The sequence below is a fragment of the Lagenorhynchus albirostris genome, chromosome 8 (assembly GCF_949774975.1).
Source record: "Lagenorhynchus albirostris chromosome 8, mLagAlb1.1, whole genome shotgun sequence".
In the NCBI taxonomy this organism is placed as follows: Eukaryota; Metazoa; Chordata; class Mammalia; order Artiodactyla; family Delphinidae; genus Lagenorhynchus; species Lagenorhynchus albirostris.
This window is the reverse complement of record NC_083102.1, coordinates 54,761,165-54,781,886: the sequence shown is the minus strand read 5'-3', so window position 1 is coordinate 54,781,886 and position 20,722 is coordinate 54,761,165. Positions and strand designations below refer to the sequence as shown.

Here is a 20,722-nt window from a genome sequence, read left to right as displayed (position 1 = left end):
AAGTGTTTTATAGAATTCGCCTGTGAAACCATCTGGTCCTGGGCTTTTGTTTGTTGGAAGATTTTTAATCACAGTTTCAATTTCAGTGCTTGTGATTGGTCTGTTCATATTTTCTATTTCTTCCTGATTCAGTGTTGGCAGGTTGTGCATTTCTAAGAATTTGTCCGCTTCTTCCAGGTTGTCCATTTTATTGGCATAGAGTAGCTTGTAGTAATGTCTCATGATCTTTTGTATTTCTACAGTGTCAGTTGTTACTTCTCCTTTTTATTTTTAATTCTATTGATCTGAGTCTTCTCCCTTTGTTTCTTGATGAGTCTGGCTAATGGTTTATCAATTGTTTATCTTCTCAAAGAACCAGCTTTTAGTTTTATTGATGTTTGCTATCATTTCCTTCATTTCTTTTTCATTTATTTCTGACCTGTTCTTTATGATTTCTTTCCTTCTGCTAACTTTGGGGTTCTTTTGTTCTTCTTTCTCTAATTGCTTTAGGTGCAAGGTTGGGTTGTTTATTTGAGATGTTTCCTGTTTCTTAAGGTAGGATTGGATTGCTATAAACTTCCCTCTTAGAACTGCTTTTGCTGCATTCCATAGATTTTGGATCGTCGTGTCTCCATTGTCATTTGTTTCTAGGTATTTTTTGATTTCCTCTTTGATTTCTTCAGTGATCACTTCGTTATTAAGCAGTGGATTGTTTAGCCTCCATGTGTTTGTATTTTTTACAGGTCTTTTCCTGTAATTGATATCTAGTCTCATAGTGTTGTGGTCGGAAAAGATACTTGATACAATTTCAATTTTCTTAAATTTACCAAGGCTTGATTTGTGACCCAAGATACGATCTATCCTGGAGAATGTTCCATGAGCACTTGAGAAGAATGTGTATTCTGTTGTTTTTGGATGGAATGTCCTATAAATATCAATGATGTCCATCTTGTTTAATGTATCATTTAAAGCTTGTGTTTCCTTATTTATTTTCATTTTGGATGATCTGTCCATTGGTGAAAGTGGGGTGTTAAAGGCCCTTACTATGAATGTGTTACTGTCGATTTCCCCTTTTATGGCTGTTAGTATTTGCCTTATGTATTGAGGTGCTCCTATGTTGGGTGCATAAATATTTACAATTGTTATATCTTCTTCTTGGATCGATCCCTTGATCATTATAGTGTCCTTCTTTGTCTCTTCTAATAGCCTTTTATTTTAAAGTCTATTTTGTCTGATATGAGAATTGCTACTCCAGCTTTCTTTTGGTTTCCATTTGCATGGAACATCTTTTTCCATCCCCTTACTTTCAGTCTGTATGTCTCTAGGTCTGAAGTGGGTCTCTTGTAGACAGCATATATATGGGTCTTTTTTGGTGTCCATTCAGCCAGTCTGTGTCTTTTGGTGGGAGCATTTAATCCATTTACAGTTAAGGTAATTATCGATATGTATGTTTCTATTCCCATTTTCTTAATTGTTTTGAGTTTGTTATTATAGGTCTTTTCCTTCTCTTGTGTTTCTTGCCTAGAGAAGATCCTTTAGCATTTGTTGTAAAGCTGGTTTGGTGGTGCTGAACTCTCTCACCTTCTGCTTGCCTGTAAAGGTTTTAATTTCTCCATCAAATCTGAATCAGATCCTTGCTGGGTAGAGTAATCTTGGTTGTAGGTTTTTGTCCTTCATCACTTTAAATATGTCCTGCCAGTCCCTTCTGGCTTGCAGAGTTTCTGCTGAAAGATCAGCTGTTAACCTTATCGGGATTCCCTTGTGTGTTATTTGTTGTTTTTCCCTTGCTGCTTTTAATATGTTTTCTTTGTATTTAATTTTTGACAGTTTGATTAATATGTGTCTTGGTGTGTTTCTGCTTGGATTTATCCTGTATGGGACTCTCTGTGCTTCCTGGACTTGATTAACTATTTCCTTTCCCATATTAGGGAAATTTTCAACTATAATCTCTTCAAATATTTTCACAGTACCTTTCTTTTTCTCTTCTTCTTCTGGAACCCCTATAATTCGAATGTTGATCCGTTTAATGTTGTCCCAGAGGTCTCTGAGGCTGTCCTCAGTTCTTTTCAGTCTTTTTTCTTTATTCTGCTCTGCAGTAGTTTTTTCCAATATTTTATCTTCCAGGTCACTTATCCGTTCTTCTGCCTCAGTTATTCTGCTGTTGATCCCTTCTAGAATATTTTTATTTTCATTTATTGTGTTGTTCATCGTTGCTTGTTTCTTCTTTAGTTCTTCTAGGCCCTTGTTAAATGTTTCTTGCATGTTCTCTATTTCCAAGATTTTGGATCATCTTTACTATCATTATTCTGAATTCTTTTTCAGGTAGACTGCCTATTCCCTCTTCATTTGTTAGGTCTTGTGGGTTTTTATCTTGCTCCTTCATCTGCTGTGTGTTTTTCTGTCTTCTCATTTTGCTTATCTTACTGTGTTTGGGGTCTCCTTTTCACAGGCTGCAGGTTCGTAGTTCCCGTTGTTTCTGGTGTGTGTCCCCAGTGTGTAAGGTTGGTTCAGTGGGTTGTGTAGGCTTCCTGGTGGAGGGGACTAGTGCCTGTGTTCTGGTGGATGAGGCTGGATCTTGTCTTTCTGGTGGGCACATCCACATCTGGTGGTGTGTTTTGGAGTGTCTGTGGACTTATTATGATTTTAGGCAGGCTCTCTGCTAATGGGTGGGGTTGTGTTCATGTCTTGCTAGTTGTTTGGCATAGGGTGTCCAGCACTGCAGCTTGCTGGTCGTTGAGTGAAGCTGGGTGTTGGTGTTGAGATGGAGATCTCTGGGAGATTTTCGCCATTTGATATTACGTGGAGCTGGGAGGTCTCTTGTGGACCAGTGTCCTGAAGTTGGCGCTCCCACCTCAGAGGCACAGCACTGACTCCTGGCTGCAGCACCAAGAGCCTTTCATCCACACGGCTTAGAATAAAAGGGAGAAAAAGTAGAAAGAAAGAAAGAGGATAAAAGAAAATCAAATAAAGTAAGGTAAAAGTAAATAAAGTTATTAAAATAAAAAAATAATTATTAAGAAAAAGAATTTTTTTAAAGTAAAAAACAAAACAAAAAACCGGACGGATAGAACCCTAGGACAAATGGTGAAAGCAAAGCTATACAGACAAAATCTCACACAGAAGCATACACATACACACAAAAAGAGGAAAAGGGGAAAAAATAATACATCTTGCTCTCGGAGTCCACCTCCTCAATATGGGATGATTAGTTGTCTATTCAGGTATTCCACAGATGCAGGGTACATCAGATTGATTGTGGAGCTTTAATCCGCTGCACCTGAGGCTGCTGGGAGAGATTTCCCTTTCTCTTCTTTGCTCTCACAGCTCCCAGGGGCTCAGCTTTGGATTTGGCCTCGCCTCTGCGTGTACGTCTCAAGAGGGCGTCTGTTCTTCGCTCAGACAGGACGGGGTTAAAGGAGCCACTGATTCGGGGGCTCCGGCTCACTGAGGCCGGGGAGAGGGAGGGGTACGGAGTGCGGGGTGAGCCTGCGGCGGCAGAGGCCGGTGTGACGTTGCACCGGCCTGAGGCGCACCGTGCGTTCTCCCAGGGAAGTTGTCCCTGGATCCCGGGACCCTGGCAGTGGTGGGCTGCACAGGCTCCCCGGAAGCGGGGTGTGGAGAGTGACGTGTGCTCGCACACAGGTTTCTTGGTGGCGGCAGCACCAGCCTTAGCGTCTCGTGCCCGTCTCTGGGGTCTGTGCTGTTAGCCGCGGCTCACGCCCGTCTCTGGAGCTCCTTTAAGCAGCGCTCTTAATCCCCCTCCAACCGAAGTCCGAGCCTCAGCTCCCAGCCCCACCCGCCCCGGCGGGTGAGCAGACAAGCCTCTCAGCCTGGTGAGTACTGGTCGGCCCCAAACCTCCTTGCGGGATCTCTCCGCTTTGCCCTCCGCATCCCTGTTGCTGCGCTATCCTCCGCTGCTCCGAAGCTTCCCCGCTCCACCACCTGCAGTCTCCGCCCGCGAAGGGGCTTCTAGCGTGTGGAAACCTTTTCCTCCTTCATGGCTCCCTCCCACTGGTGCAGGTCCCGTCCTGTTTGTCTCTGTTTTTTCTTTTTTCTTTTGCCCTACCCAGGTACGTGGGGAGTTTCTTGCGTTTTGCGAGGTCTGAGGTCTTCTGCCAGCGTTCAGTAGGTGTTCTGTAGGAGTTGTTCCACGTATAAATGTATTTCTGATGTATCTGTGGGGAGGAAGATGATCTCTGCCTCTTACTCTTCCGCCATCTTCCCCCTCTAAGTTGATGATTTTTTAGTTTCTTCAAGGACTCATAGAAGCTGGAAAGGGTTCTTTGTGAAAATCTCAGGTGGTAACAGGTGGCTTATGTGGCTGACTCAATAGAAGGTGGGCTCTCACTTGATAAGTTTGGTCAGGACCCACTTGTTTACTTATATACTGAGCAGTTGGTACACCACGCCCCCAACCCTGATCCAGTCCACATCCATTGACTATTTTTCTGGAAGCTATTGAATATTTATAGGAGGCCTTTTCAATCTGGTTGAAAAGCTCATTGACAAAGTTCCTGATTCTTATGCCTGAAGGCTCACTAGTTCCCTTGTGGGAATGTTTGCTGGTTGATTGGCGGATTGGTTTAACTTCTTTCATCTGCCTCAGCCTCATTCTGATCGCTCCTCCATGTCTTTAGAGCTATGGTAATTCTCAGGTCACTTTATTTCTCATCAGTTATTCACTCTTCACTTGGGGCAAGAGGTGTGACTTTAGATTCAGGTATTAATCTCCTAGCTCTACCCTTAAATAGCTTTATGGCTTTAGTCATTCCATGCTCTTTTCTGGACCCTTATTTCCTCATGTCCTTATTTGGAGGGAAAGAATTAGACCCGATGATGTGTGAAGGACCTTTCAGCCCTAAATTTTAGATGATGTTTTTGGCAGGTGGCAGATTTTCATATGAAACATTATTTCTTACTACTTCACTCTTTTAAGCGAGTTATTTTGTAATCACTTTCTCATCCAGCCCTCTTGAATGTATAGTTGCATTTAAGAAACTGATTCCTGGCCAATGTTGCTGCTGTTGAGAGAATGGAGAAGAGAGTGGCATGTGATAAAACTGGAAAGAGAAGTTGGAGCCTTTTAAAAAACCAAGGAAGAATTTTTCACAGGTTGAAGAATCCCTGTGGCTGTAAATGTGGAAAACAAGTTAGGAAGAGGTTGGAGTCCTTGAATATAACTCTTTTGGTTAAGAAGCCATTGCAGTGGTCTAGCAAGAGTTATTTGTCCTTTGTATTAGGTGACCATGGAGATAAAGAGAAATGAATGGATTCAGGAGCTATTTGGGAGGTGAGATTTACAGGAGTCAAGGATGACTGTTGTTGTCTGGCTTATGCCATTAGATGCACGGAGGTGTCATTCACCAAGATGTGGTACAAAAGAAGAGGACCAGGGCTTAGATAAGCAGAGGATGCATTAAATTCAGTCTTATATAATTGGGTTTGATACAACTTTGAGATATCTGGTGGAGATATCAAATAGGCATATAGGTCTGGAACTAAGAGGGGAGCTTTGGGCTGGATGTACAAATTTTGGAGTCATCAGCTAATGAACGGCCATTGAAGCCACACAGAGGTTACCTGGAGGAGAGAACATAGAGTGAAAAGAGAAGAGGGCCTAGGACTAAAGTCAAACTTTAATGGCCAGGTAGGGAAGGATACATTGGCAATGGAAGTGATTATGGAGGTAGAAGGAAAACCAGGAGGGTGTGGTGCCAGTGAAATAAGGGACTTACTTCGTGAAGCAGGAGTGGTCAATAACATCAACTCTTGTTGAGAGATTAGATGGGGGTAAAAAATGTCCATGTGATTTAACAACATGGAATTAATCCGTGACCTTCGAGCTGCTTTGGTGGAATAATAAGAGTGGAGCCAGGCTGGAGTAGGAAGAAGAGGAACTGGGCTGAAGTCACAGGGACAATGAGTGTTAAGACCTGTTACAAAATCAGTTTCTGAAGTGGATGAGAGAGATGGGGGAGTAGATCTAGGGGGATTATGGGGTTGTGTGATAATTATTTTAAAAGAAGAGAGAGACTCAAGCATACATTTATTCAACACATATTTATCAGACACTTATCTTGTGCTAAGCCCTATGTTAGGCAAAAGAGACACAGCAAAGAATTAAAAAAACCCTGTTCCAATGGAATCTGCATTCTAGTGAGAAGGTGAAGGGACAGAGACAATAAATAAACATATAAATACATAATAATCCCAGTGGTGATAGTGTATGAGGACAAAAAAAGTGAAGGAAGGTGATAGAAACTATCTGAAGTGGGGGAAATACTATTTTATACAATGAATGGTCAAGAAAGACCTCTCTGGTGTACGGTTGCCAGATTTCACAAAAAAAGATGAAGGATGCCCAGTCAACTTTGAATTTCAGGTAAACAACAAGTACTTCTCAGTATTAAGTATATCCAGTGCAATATTGGGGACATACTTATGCTAAAACATTATTTGTTGTTTACCCTGGATTTAATCTGGCAAGCCCACTCTGGTCAGATGACATTTTCCATGTTTAATGTCAGTGGAAACTCTCCTGCTAAAGAGACCAGTTGAATATAAAGGAGAGAAGGTAGGCTATACTCGAGAGTGGTCTGAAGCCCCTGAGAATCCTTAAGGGATGGGATCCAAAGCCCAGGTGGAGGGGTTTACCCTAGACCGGGGAAGGAAGAGGGGATGCATGTGGATGGGCAATGGTTTGTAAGCATGGAGGGAGAAGAGGAAGGCTTCCTGTGTGATACCTTTGATGTTTCTCTGGGAGTGGGGTGGAAAGACAGGGGCTGAGAGGTGGAGGTGTGTGGCAGGGAGATGGGTTGGAGGTTGAAGAGAGGGGAGATATGAGAAGAGGAAGAGCATGAGTTGGCATGACAGGTTGAGAGCTCTTATGAATAAGGTTGATTATTCATAATCTCCATTACCCTTATGGAGCACCCTGAAGGTGGGAGCAGAGAAGCTCAATCTACTCCCCCACTGACCCACGCTACCCCACAAGTAGGGACTACTTGTAGGACTCACTCCCAGCATCTTTGCCCTGGGACTTCTACAGAGAATTGGACCCATTAAGCATTTAAGCTATTTTCCTTTAGATAGAAAAATTGCTGCCACTGTAAAAGCTACTTTAATAGCCCTACTTAGGAAAGGAGATGAAGTTGAAGATAACGTCAGAAGAGCCATTTATGAAGCATCTAATTTTGACACACAAACTCCACCTTCACAGCCTGAAGTAAACTGGAGATCTGGCAATTAACCAGCTAATTTGAAAAATATTGACAGCCAGTCTGCATAGATAACACATTGAACTTGACTTTTGGGTTTTTGGCTTTTGCCTCCATTGTGTTTAGGTTTCTGCCTTTTACATGCTCCTTCAGTGTGGCATCTTTCCTTGTTTTAGTTGCACACAGTGCTTTTAAGAAAGAGACAAATGATTTTCAACAAGTTAAAACATATTTTATTCGCTGTTAACACTTTTCATGTCATAATCGTATTGTTGCCTTCTTAACAAGCATAATAATTGCTTTGCATTATTTCATTTATATGCAGAACATTTTTACAACATGTGTTTTCATGTTTCATAAACGCAAGGCTGAATACAGAGCTCCTTTCCAGAGGGAGAGTAACTAAGGCGAGGGTAACCTTCTTTCCTGTGAAGATTAGCTCAGCAGGCCATTACGCAGTGCCCCTATCTGTGCAAATCAAGAGCTCAGCAGGCAGCAGCATTTAGTGACATGTCCCTTCTGCGTATGACCACTTGAGTGCACGTGAGATCAGCGGCCAGCAGGAGACATGTAAATGTTCACCAACAGTGAAAAGACAGATTTGAGGTGGGGGGTAGGGGGGGAGTTCTGTGCAAAGGGCCCCACTCTTCCCTCCCCCAGGGTGAGAGCAGCACTGAAAACCTTCAGAGGCACACTTCTAGTACCATCTCTGGATGAATTTAAATACAGAGAAGAGGCTATCTGGAATAACCAGTGACTTAGAACTAAAAAAAAAGGGTCGGGGGAGGGAGAGATCAGGATGGGGAAATTTGATAGTCAAATATTTGATATTTGGTCTCCTTGGCTTCCTTGGGTCCTGTCCTCTGTGGACCTTTCCCTGGATACATTTTTACATGATGTAGAACTGAGTTTCCACCTATTATCTGTAACCATCTCATACAAATGCAGCTTTAGGCAGAAGTAAGTCTTCTGGAGTTTGTGGAGTGAGTGAGGGAGCAGAGGGAAATTTTCTCCAGGCCAGATGTTAGGAAATGTTGTCTTATATGTGAGAGAGAAAGACTGGTCCTCTGTCAGCTTTCTGGGTGTTTCTATACAAAATCACTCTGGTTGATCAAAATCCTATGAGGAATTGCTGCCTGGTTGTGACTGGGATCTTTGTATCTTTCATAGAGTCAGAGAATTCAGATGTGAAAGAGACCTGAATAAGAACCTTCTCCAGTGTTCCTGAGACGGCGTACTGGACTACGCTGGTAGGTCACAATCACTTGTGAACAAAGTGTCAAAGTTTTGCGCATCAGAAGGGATTAAAGATTATCCTTAGGTTAATAATTCCCTCACGTTCCCTCACTTGCATTCTGATGTGTTTTCTTGCCTGGGTGACAAAGTGAAGGTGCCACTTCCTATAGCCTGTGTGTATCTGTGACCGTGGGCTGTGCTTGTGAACAATATCTACTATGAAGATAAAGGTTGAGAATTCAGTCACCATTGGTATATGGCTGTCCCACATCCACAGGCCCCCTGGCAGGGTCTAGGTTCTGCTGCAGTGTTAGCAACACCCCGTCCAAGTACTTGGGGATGTGGCCTCAGAGATCTAACAGGCAGCCTATGGTTTTGTACTTTTACCAGAGTGGTGGGTAGTAGCAGAGGCCAACTACCCTTGACCTCTGTCTTCCAGCCCTTGGACAAGAAAAAGGATTGCATTGGTTTGGGGAGGATTGTAAACCGTATATCCCAACCCTGTCTTTAGGAGAAGATCCCATTAAATGTCACCGCTTACCCTAAGACGTGGGAGTAAAGCAAATTCTGCTGTACCATCTCTTGTGTTGCACAGACAAAATGAAGTGGAGAATGGTCCAATTAATTAGAGCATATGAAGAACTTGGAAAATTAAGGCCAAGACCCATATATTCCTCTTACTTCCCTCTTATAAAAACTTTACTGTTCCATTTTATTTTAAATTTGTAGATAGCATATCAGAGGTAGAAAATTCAGCTTCCACTTTCTTAGTAAAAATTTCAGCTCTGTCCCTTGCCAGAAAGACCTGCTATTACTCCACTGCTATTTCAGGGACAATTTAAAATAAAGTAAAACAAACATAACACAGATACATATACAAAACAAGAAACAAAAGCTCATATTTATTCTGTGTATCAGAGTACATCAATACATCTTTCTTTCACATACGTCACTTTATAGTTTCTAACATTCAATTCTGATTTACTTGCAAGAGTAACATATGAGATTTAAATAATTTATTTTAGAATATAAGTTATCAGCTGAATAAGTAGAGGTTACTCATTGGATAAAAATGAATTTTCCCCTTTGAGAGTACCCATTAGATGTTGCCTTGTACATTCAGTTATCAACAGTTCTTTCTAAACCCATGCAATAAATCAATTTTCAAATGATGATGTTGACTGCATTACAGGAATTGTATTACTTCTCTCTCTGTATATCTACCAAGTGTTAAATACATTGAGAGCTTAGAAGCTAAAACCAATATAGTTAGGTCATTTATATTTGATAAATAATGAAAATAATCCACTATATTTAGACCGAGTCTTACGGTTGACAAAGCACTTTATCATGTATTATCTTCCTTGGACTTTACAAAAGACCATAGAAAAAGGAATCGCTAAACAAATTATGTAACATCCAGGCAATGTAGTATTTTGCAACCATTAAAACAGTATCATGGGGACTTCCCTGGTGGTCCAGTGCATAAGACTCCGAGCTCCCTATGCAGGGGGCCCGGCATTCGATCCTTGGTTGGGGAACTAGATCCCGCATCCATGCCACAACTAAGAAGTTTGCAAGCCATAACTAAAGATCCCGCATGCCGCAACAAAGATCCTGTATGCTGCAACTAAGACCTGGCACAGCCTAAATAAATAAATATTAAAAAAAAAACAAAACAGGACCATTAGGAACCAAGATGGCAGAGTAGAAGGACGTGCTCTCACTCCCTGTTGTGAGAACGCCAGAATCACAACTAGCTGCTGGACAGTCATCGACAGGAAGACACTGGAACTCACCAAAAAAGATACCCCACATCCAAAGACAAAGGAGAAGCCACAATGAGACGGTAGGAGGGGCGCACTCACAGTAAAATCAAATCCCATAACTGCTGAGTAGGTGACTCAGACTGGAGAACATTTATACCACAGAAGTCCACCCACTGGAGTGAAGGTTCTGAGCCCCACATCAGGTTCCCAACCTGGGAGTCTGGCAATGGGAGGAGGAATTCCTAGAGAATCAGACTTTGAAGGCTAGTGGGATTTGATTGCAGGATTTGGACAGGACTGGAGGAAACAGTGACTCCACTCCTAGAGGGCACACACAAAGTAGTGTGCGCATCGGGACCCAGGGGAAGGAGCAGTGACCCGAGGGGAGACTGAACCAGACCTACCTGCTAGTGTTGGAGGGACTCCTGCAGAGGTGGGTGGTGGCTGTGGCTCACCGTGGGTACAAGGACACTGGCAGCAGAAGTTCTGGGAATTACTCCTTGGAGTGAGCCCTCCCAGAGTCCTCCATTAGACCCACAAAAGAGCCCAGGGAAGCTTCAGTGTTGGGTTGCCTCAGGCCAAACAACCAACAGAGAGGGAACCCAGCCCCATGCATCAGCAGTCAAGCGGATTAAAGTTTTACTGAGCTCTGCCCACCAGAGCAACAGTCTGCACTACTCACCACCAGTCCCTCCCATCAAGCCTCTTAGATGGCCTCATCCACCAGAGGGCAGAGAGCAGAAGCAAGAAGAACTACAATCCTGCAGCCTGTGGAACAAAAACCACATTCACAGAAACACAGACAAGATGAAAAGGTAGAGGGCTATGTACCAGATGAAGGAACAAGATAAAACCCCAGAAAAACAACTAAATGAAATGGAGATAGGCAAACTTCCAGAAAAACAATTTGGAATAATGATAGTGAAGATGATCCAGGACCTCGGAAAAAGAATGGAGGCAAAGATCGAGAAGACGCAAGAAATGTTTAACAAAGACCTAGAAGAATTAAAGAACAAACAAGCAGAGATGAACAATACAATAACTGAAATGAAAACTCCACTAGAAGAAATCAATAGCAGAATAACTGCGGCAGAAGAACGGATAAGTGACCTGGAAGACAGAATGTTGGAATTCACTGCTGCGGAACAGAATAAAGAAAAAAGAATGAAAAGAAATGAAGACAGCCTAAGAGACCTCTGGGACAACATTAAATGCAACAACATTCGCATTATAGGGGTCCCAGAAGGAGAAGACAGAGAGAGAAAGGACCTGAGAAAATATTTGAAGAGGTTATAGTTGAAAACTTCCCTAACATGGGAAAGGAAATAGCCACCCAAGTCCAGGAAGTGCAGAGAGTTCCATACAGGATAAACCCAAGGAGAAACACGCTGAGACACATAGTAATCAAACTGACAAAAATTAAAGACAAAGAAAAATTACTGAAAGCAGCAAGGGAAAAATGACAAATAATATACAAGGGAACTCCCATAAGGTTAACAGCTGATTTCTCAGCAGAAACTCTACAAGCCAGAAGGCAGTGGCATGATATACTTAAAGTGATGAAAGGGAAGAACCTACAACCAAGATTACTCTACCCAGCAAGGATCTCATTGACATTCGATGGAGAAATCAAAAGCCTTACAGACAAGCAAAAGGTAAGAGAATTCAGCACCACCAAACCAGCTCTACAACAAATGCTAAAGGAACTTCTCTAAGTGGGAAACACAAGAGAAGAAAAGGACCTACAAAAACAAACCCAAAACAATTAAGAAAATGGTCATAGGAACATACATATCGATAATTACCTTAAACGTGAATGGATTAAATGCTCCAACCAAAAGACACAGGCTTGCTGAATGGATACAAAAACAAGACCCATCTATATGCTGTCTACAAGAGACCCACTTTAGATCTAGGGACACATACAGACTGAAAATGAGGGGTTGGAAAAAGATATTCCATGCAAATGGAAATCAAAAGAAAGCTGGAGTAGCTATACTCATATCAGATAAAATAGACTTTAAAATAAAAAATGTTACAAGAGACAAGGAAGGACACTACATAATGATCAAGGGATCAATCCAAGATGAAGATATAACAATTATAAATATATATGCACCCAACATAGGGCACCTTAATAAATAAGGCAACTGCTAATAGCTATAAAAGAGGAAATCGACAGTAACACAAAAATAGTGGGGGACTGTAACACCTCACTTACACCAATGGACAGATCATCCAAAGTGAAAATAAATAAGGAGACAGAAGCTTTAAATGACACAATAGACCAGGTAGATTTATTTGATATTTACAGGACAGTCCATCCAAAAACGGCAAATTACACTTTTTTCTCAAGTGCGCATGGAACATTCTCCAGGATAGATCACATCGTGGGTCACAAATCAAGCCACAGTATATTTAAGAAAATTGAAATCATATCAAGCATCTTTTCTGACCACAATGCTTTGAGATTAGAAATGAATTACAGGGAAAAAAAAATCAAAAACACAAACACATGGAGGCTAAACAATACACTACTAAATAACCAAGAGATCACTGAAGAAATCAAAGAGAAAATCAAGAAATACCTAGAGATGGGGGCTTCCCTGGTGGCGCAGTGATTGAGAGTCCACCTGCCGATGCAGGGGACACGGGTTTGTGCCCCGGTCTGGGAGGATCCCATGTGCCGCGGAACGGCTGGGCCCGTGGGCCATGGTCACTGAGCCTGCGCGTCCGGAGCCTGTGCTTCGCAATGCGAGAGGCCACAGCAGTGAGAGGCCCGCATACCGCAAAAAAAAAAAAAAAAAAAGAAATACTTAAGAGACGAATGACAATGAAAACAGGACGGTCCAAAACCTATGGGATGCAACAAAAGCAGTTCTAAGAGGGAAGTTTAAAGCTATACAAGCCTACCTCAAGAAACAAGAAAAATCACAAATTCACAATCTAACGTTACACCTAAAAGATCTAGAGAAAGAAGAACAAAGAAAACCCAAAGTTGGCAGAAGGAAAGAAATCATAAAGATCAGAGCAGAAAGAAAACAATAGCAAAGTTCAATAAAACTAAAAGCTGGTTCTTTGAGAAGATAAACAAAATTGATAAACCATTAGCCAGACGCATCAAGAAAAAGAGGGAGAGGACTCAAATCAATAAAATTAGAAATGAAAGAAGAGAAGTTACAACAGACACTGCAGAAATACAAAGCATTCTAAGAGACTACTACAAGCAACTCTATGCCAATAAAATGGACAACCTGGAAGAAATGGACAAGTTCTTAGAAAGGTATAACCTTTCAAGACTGAACCAGGAAGAAATAGAAAATATGAACAGACCAATCACAAGTAATGAAATTGAAACTGTGATTAAAAATCTTCTAACAAACAAAAGTCCAGGACCAGATGGCTTCACAGGTGAATTCTATCAAATGTTTAGAGAAGAGCTAACACCCATCCTTCTCAAACTCTTCCAAAAAGTTGCAGAGGAAGGAACACTCCCAAACTCATTCTATGAGGCCACCATCACCCTGATACCAACACCAGACAAAGATACTACAAAAAAAGAAAATTACAGACCAATATCACTGATGAATATAGACTCAAAAATCCTCAACAAAATACTAGCAAACAGAATCCAACAACACATTAAAAGGATCATACACCATGATCAAGTGGGATTTATCCCAGGGATGCAAGGATTCTTCAATATACATAAATCAATCAGTGTGATAAACCATATTAACAAATTGAAGAAGAAAAACCATATGATCATCTCAATAGATGCAGAAAAAGCTTTTTACAAAATTCACACCCTTTTATGATAAAAACTCTCCAGAAAGTGGGCATAGAGGGAAACTACCTCAACATAATAAAGGCCATATACGACAAACCCACAGCAACATCATTCTCAGTGGTGAAAAACTGAAAGCATTTCCTCTAATATCAGGAACAAGACAAGGGTGTCCCCTCTTACCACTATTATTCAACATAGTTTTTGAAGTCCTAGCCATGGCAATCAGAGAAGAAAAAGAAATAAAAGGAATACAAATTGGAAAAAAAGAAGTAAAACTGTCACTGTTTGCAGATGACATGATACTATACATAGAGAATCCTAAAGATGCCACCAGAAAACTACTAGAGCTAATCAATGAATTTGGTAAAGTTGCAGGATACAAAATTAATGCACAGAAATCTCTTGCATTCCTATACACTAGCAATGAAAGATCAGAAAGAGAAATTAAGGAAACAATTCCATTCACCATTGCAACAAAAAGAATAAAATACCTAGGAGTAAACCTATCTAAGGAGGTAAAAGACCTGTACTCAGAAAACTATAAGACACTGATGAAAGAAATTAAAGATGATACCAACAGATGGAGAGATATACCATGTTCTTGGATTGGAAGAATGAACATTGTGAAAATGACTATACCACCCAAAGCAATCTACACATTCAATGCAATCCCTATCAAATTACCAATGGCATTTTTTACAGAACTAGAACAAAAATCTTAAAATTTGTATGGAGACACAATAGACCTCGAATAGCCATAGCAGTCTTGAGGGAAAAAAACGGAGCAGGAGGAATCAGGCTCCCTGACTTCTGATTATACTACAAAGCTACAGTAATCAAGACAGTATGGTACTCGCACAAAAACAGAAACATAGATCGATGGAACAAGATAGAAAGCGCAGAGATAAACCCATGCACCTATGGTCAACTAATCTATGACAAAGGAGGCAAGGATATACAATGGAGAGAAGCCAGTCTCTTCAATAAGTGGTGCTGGGAAAACTGGACAGCTACGTGTAAAAGAATGAAATTAGAACACTCCCTAACACCATACACAAAAATAAACTCAAGATGGATTAGAGACCTAAATGTAATACCAGACACTATAAAACTCTTAGAGGAAAACATAGGAAGAACACTCTTTGACATAAATCACAGCAAGATCTTTTTTGATCCACCTCTTAGAGTAATGGAAGTAAAAACAAAAATAAACAAATGGGACTTAATGAAACTTCAAAGCTTTTGCGCAGCAAAGGAAACCATAAACAAGATGAAAAGACAACCCTCAGAATGGGATAAAATATTTGCAAATGAATCAACGGACAAAGGATTAATCTCCAAAATATATAAACAGCTCACGCAACTCGATATTAAGGAAACAAACAACCCAGTCGAAAAATGGGCAGAAGATCTAAATAGACAATTCTCCAAAGAAGACATACAGATGGCCAAGAAGCACATGAAATGCTGCTCAACATCACTAATTATTAGAGAAATGCAAATCAAAACTACAATGAGTATTACCTCACACCAGTTAGAATGGGCATCATCAGAAAATCTACAAACGACAAATGCTGGAGAGGGTGTGGAGAAAAGGGAACCCTCTTGCACTGTTGGTGGGAATGTAAATTGATACAGCCACTATGGAGAACAGTATGGAGGTTCCTTAAAAAACTAGAAGTAGAATTACCATATGATCCAGCAATCCCACTACTGGGCATATACCCAGAGAAAACCATAATTCAAAAAGATGCATACACCCCAATGTTCATTGCAGCACAATTTAGAATAGCCAGGTCATGGAAGCAACCTAAATTCCCATCGACAGATCAATGGATAAAGAAGATGTGGTATATATATACAATGGAATATTACTCAGCCATAAAAAGGAACGAAATTGGGTCATTTGTAGAGACGTGGATGGATCTAGAGACTGTCATACAGAGTGAAGTAAGTCAGAAAGAGAAAAACAAATATTGTATATTAACGCATGTATGTGGAACCTAGAAAAATGATACAGATGAACTGGTTTACAGGGCAGAAATTGAGACACAGATGTAGAGAACAAATGTATGGACACCAAGGGGGGAAAGCGGCGGGCGGTGTGGGTGTGGGTGTGATGAATTGGGAGATTGTGATTGACATGTATACACTGATGTGTATAAAACTGATGACTAATAAGGACCTGCTGTATAAAAAAATAAATAAAATTAAATTAAAAAGTTAAAAAAAACCCAGGATCAGTATGAAGTGGAATGATGCCATATTGTTGAGTAAAGGAAAACATTATAGAACAACATGTACAGCATGATTCCATTTTTTATTAAAAATTATAAAGTGTGATCCTTACATATATTTAATTAAATATTTATTATGTATTGGTATGAGACTAGAAAAATATGCTTCCAGTTCTGGGATGGTATTAGAGGGGTAGAGAAGGAACACTACCACTCCTGTTTGTATCTACTTCAGAAAGCACAGTTAAATTATGAGTGATTTAACTATTTTATGTCTTTCTGCATTTTTCAAATGGAAAACTATAAAAAATAGTGTCTTCATTTTGAGGATGAAAAAGCAAGGCTTGGAGATTTTAAATGGCTCTTGCAAAGCCATGCTGCTTACTCCTAGAACCCAGGCCTCCTGATTCTCTAGCAGCCGCTTTGGCCACAGTATGCCCAGAAGAGAGCATTTGAACTGTTGACTAGGTTGGGAAATATTCACAAGCTTCAAACTCTACTCTTTGATGTTCTTTCACCTTAAGACTTCTTGGTCTACAGCAACTGTGTTTTAGCCTAGTTAGCATATTAAAATATAAAATAAAAGCTGCTAACTGCCTGTATTTTCTTTCTGGGAAGAAGGCAGCCTACTTGAGTGTGTCCGGATGGAAATCCAGAAGTTTGTGTTCCTACCCGAGTTGTACATGTTGGGTGAACCACCAAACACTGTATCTCAGTTTCCTCACCTGTGAAAATATTGTGCTGACCTACTTTCTCGGGATAGCTGGGTCGGCTACTTCATGATTTAAAACTGCTTTGAAAATACAAAGCTTCATTGAAATTGTTTGTCAAGAGTTCTTCCTGTCTTAAAGCTTCCTTCCTTCTCATGCCCTTCTCTGGCATATAAGCCCTATAGGCTTGGTATTTTTCTAAACTAAAAGTCTACAGAATTAAGCAGTAATTTTCAAGTCAGAAATATGTCCTCTGGTATTTGGTTCAGATGAGAATGGAGTCATTCTTTCTCTTAAACCTAAATGCAAAATGTGTGTGTGTATGTGCACGTGCACTTGTGTATTTAACACAATCAAGCAGAAGCCCATTGGGCCTGGAGGTAGCTTGGGATGCTAGCATCATGTGGGCACTTCCCTGGCTTCACATGGCATTGTGAGGCTTCACATCACCTGGACAGTAAGAATTAGTAGCACAGCCTAAAGAGGGGAGACAGAAAATGTTTTCTGTTCTTCTGTCTCCCCTTGTTCACCTTCCCTGCCTGTCTCATGATTGTACTCTGTGCCAGTCTATGGGGGCAGTGGAGGCAAAGTATCATAAAGCACAACAGCACTAAGAAGAAGAAAAAGAGGGAATTCCTTGGCAGTCCAGTGCTTAGGACTCTGTGCTTTCACTGTCCAGGGCCCAGGTTCAATCCCTGGTCAGAGAACTAAGATCCCACAAGCCACATGTCATGGGCAAAAAAAAAAAAAAGAAAAAGAAAAAGAAAAAACGATCAGGGAAGGGAAGCTGAGGGTTTGCATGAGCTGCTTTCACCAATTAAAATATGTTGAGTGAAAGGAAAAGCCTCCACTGAGAGCAGAGTGCCTCTTCCACCCCACCTCCCACCCTGACAGGGTCAAGGGATGATGAGGAGATGCGGGTGGTCACATTATAAGTCCACCCCCATGGAACACTTTAAACACGGGTGTGGCATAGATCTGAGGAATGTCAACCTTCTGAGTTATAGCTGGAATCCCCTCAATTGCTCCCTCTTTCATATTTGAATATTTTCAAAATTTTCTCAGTGTTGATCTTGAGTTTTTGGTTAGTAAAAATGTCTTTCTCCAAGTATATTATAATTTCCTTGGGCCATAAACATCCTGTAACTCTCCCAATACCTACACCTGTGCTCTATGTATAGCAGGCAATTCAGAATGATTAAAGAAAATAGTTCTACATGCTGTCCAGCGTGTGTCAACTGTTCTGCGATTCTGGGATGGTATCTCCAGACTCCTGCCAGCTTATTCCAGCAATGTGTATGGTTTTTGTTCAGGGGAGTTTCTTTGGTTAATGATCATCCCTAGCACATTCATGAAGACCCCACAAAACCCATTTTAAGAAAAAGAGAACCAGTTCTTTTTCCTCTCCAACATGCTCTCAGATTCTTTTAAGTTGTGTTTTCTTAGATTTTTGAGGAAGAAAGGAATCTCCATGGTCTTCTCGCCCAGTCACTCACTGGGTTTCCAAAATCCCTCCCCAACTTCTCCGTGAGGTGGGCTCCCAGCCTCTGGTTGAAGCCTTCCAGAGACAGGCAGCTCTTTCCTTCTTTGAACAGCTCTGACAGAAAGGACTCTACTATGTTGCGTGGACACAAGTCCACCCTGGAGTTCTGCCTCCCATGACCTTGGAGAATAAGCCGGATTGCTCTTGAAGATGACTCTCACGGGTTTCTTCCATCTCAGAAGCCATCCTCAAGTCTTTTCTCCTCCTCGCTGAACAGTCTTGCTTCCTTCCAAAAGAGAGCTGCTTGGCTGCTGCCAGTGTCATGCCTTGTGGGACAGAGATGAAGCCCTCTGACTCCTGGAACCCAAGCAGCCCTGTTTGTGGAAGAAATGTGAGCATTCACACCTTCTTGCCTTTGCACTCGAGGAGCCCATGCCCAGTCCTCCCGCTGAGGGCGGACACTCAGGGCGTGTGCCCACCCTGCTTTCCTCCATCCGCATGTGCCCTGGGAGACAGGCCAGTGCTTGCACCCTCTCTGAGGCCTGAGCAAGAGCGAGACTTGGCGTGATGACTGAGGATAACAACACTCATAGCCCAGCTTCTTGTTAACCACAACCCCTACCTTAGGAGCTCATTGTTCAAAGTATAAGGAGAACCATGTTTTCCGCTAATGTAAGACCCAAGTTTAATCTAACTAGTTAGAATAATTACAGTGTTCCCGGGTATGGTGCCCCTCACGATATGGGACCATCATGTTCTTTGTCACTGCAGATGCTCATAAATACAGCCGGAGGAAACAAACCAGGACTGAATAAAGCCAGGCTAGTGGGAGTTTTGTTTCTCATTTTGTTTTAAAGTTAGTCATAGAATTATGGCCTAGGGAGACTAAAGCACCTAACACATCACCGACTCCATTCCTTGACTAATGAAGGAGAAATAAGATAGTATATTCTGTTCGCTTTGGGTTCACATGGTAAACGTTTTGATTTAGGATGGTTTGTGTAAAGCTAAGCTGGGCATATTCAAGTGTACCTTACATGAACTATCCTGTAATCTTTGATTCTAGGAGAAACATGTTCAGAATTATCCAGGGCTGGAGCTACCTAGAGCAGGAAATGAAAGTGCTAGCCTGTAACATTCAGTCAACCTGATTCCCCCAGTGTCTTCTCATTGGCCTCTCAGGCTGGATCACTCTCTGGGCCTGGCTGTGTTCCCTGGCAGCAAAGCCAGGTAAGTAGTTAAAAAGTTTCCTACCTGCCCCATTTGGACACATTTGCACAAACTGGGTCTTCAGCTATAAGAACAAATGCCAACAAATGACCTCCAACATTCGCACAACAAATAAAACTCAAAAGTGTAGTATAAGGTCTTTTGCCTTTGGTACATTTCCTTCCCTCCCCCCTTCACCAGGCATTGTGCTAGGCACTGGGACTGCAGGATGAACAAGGTCTGGGCCCTGCCTTGTTCTCACAGTCGAGATGGGATGAAGAATCAGCTATGATAATCCAGTGTGCTGACTGCTGGAACAGAGGGTGCTGAGGCACACTGGGGAGGGGAGGAGGGTCGAAGGGCTGGGGTGTTGAGGGTGGGATGGAAGGCTTTGAGGAGACCTGATCCTGAAACTGAAACTCTAAAGATGAGTAGGAGTCAGCCTGATGCTTGAAGTAAAGAGGGACATTAAGGGCAGAGTGAATAACGTATGCAAAGGCACTGCCAGAGAGGTAGGGGGAAAGTCAGGAAGGAGGGATGGCACAGGAAAGCTAGGATTAACAGTGTCACATGGCACAGGGTCAAGTAATGTCGGGACTGGACAGTATTTCCTGGCTACCAGGAGGCCCTGAGCCTCCAGACCCTGCCTGCAAACCTCTAGCAGTTGGAGCATCAATCGCATGGAAGTGCATAGAGTTGGGGGAGACCTTGGAGACCCTCAAGTCCAGCCTTCCTCCCATTGTGGGAACTTTCCTATGGCCTTCTGACTGGGGCCTTTCAATCTAAGCCTCATCACTTCCAGAGTCAGGGAGTCCCACCAAATCTCAAGGCCAAGCCAACTTCAGTGGTTAACAAGTTCTTATTTACACAGACAGTAGCTGGGGCCAGATATTTAAGAACAGATAGCCTTGGTTGTGTGTGCCTACCTTAACTTCAGAATGTGGCTTTCTCCGTCTATTGGAACTGTTCTTTACTCATCTTGGGCTCATAGTACCTGATAGTTACAACAGCTACCATTTATTGAAACCTGTTATGTACCAGACACTACAACAGTGTCAGGCTCTATGTATGTTTTCTCATTTAATCTTCCCA

At 41.8% G+C, this 20,722-nt stretch overlaps 1 long non-coding RNA gene across 1 annotated transcript in view; it reads left to right on the top strand.

The window, feature by feature from the left end:
* LOC132524708 (uncharacterized) overlaps positions 1–20,722 on the top strand; it is a 437,056-nt gene that overhangs the window by 319,630 nt on the left and 96,704 nt on the right. Inside the window, exon 5 of the long non-coding RNA XR_009541987.1 lies at positions 8,367–8,446. This is a non-coding gene — a long non-coding RNA (uncharacterized LOC132524708). The remainder of the gene's footprint in view (positions 1–8,366; positions 8,447–20,722) is intronic.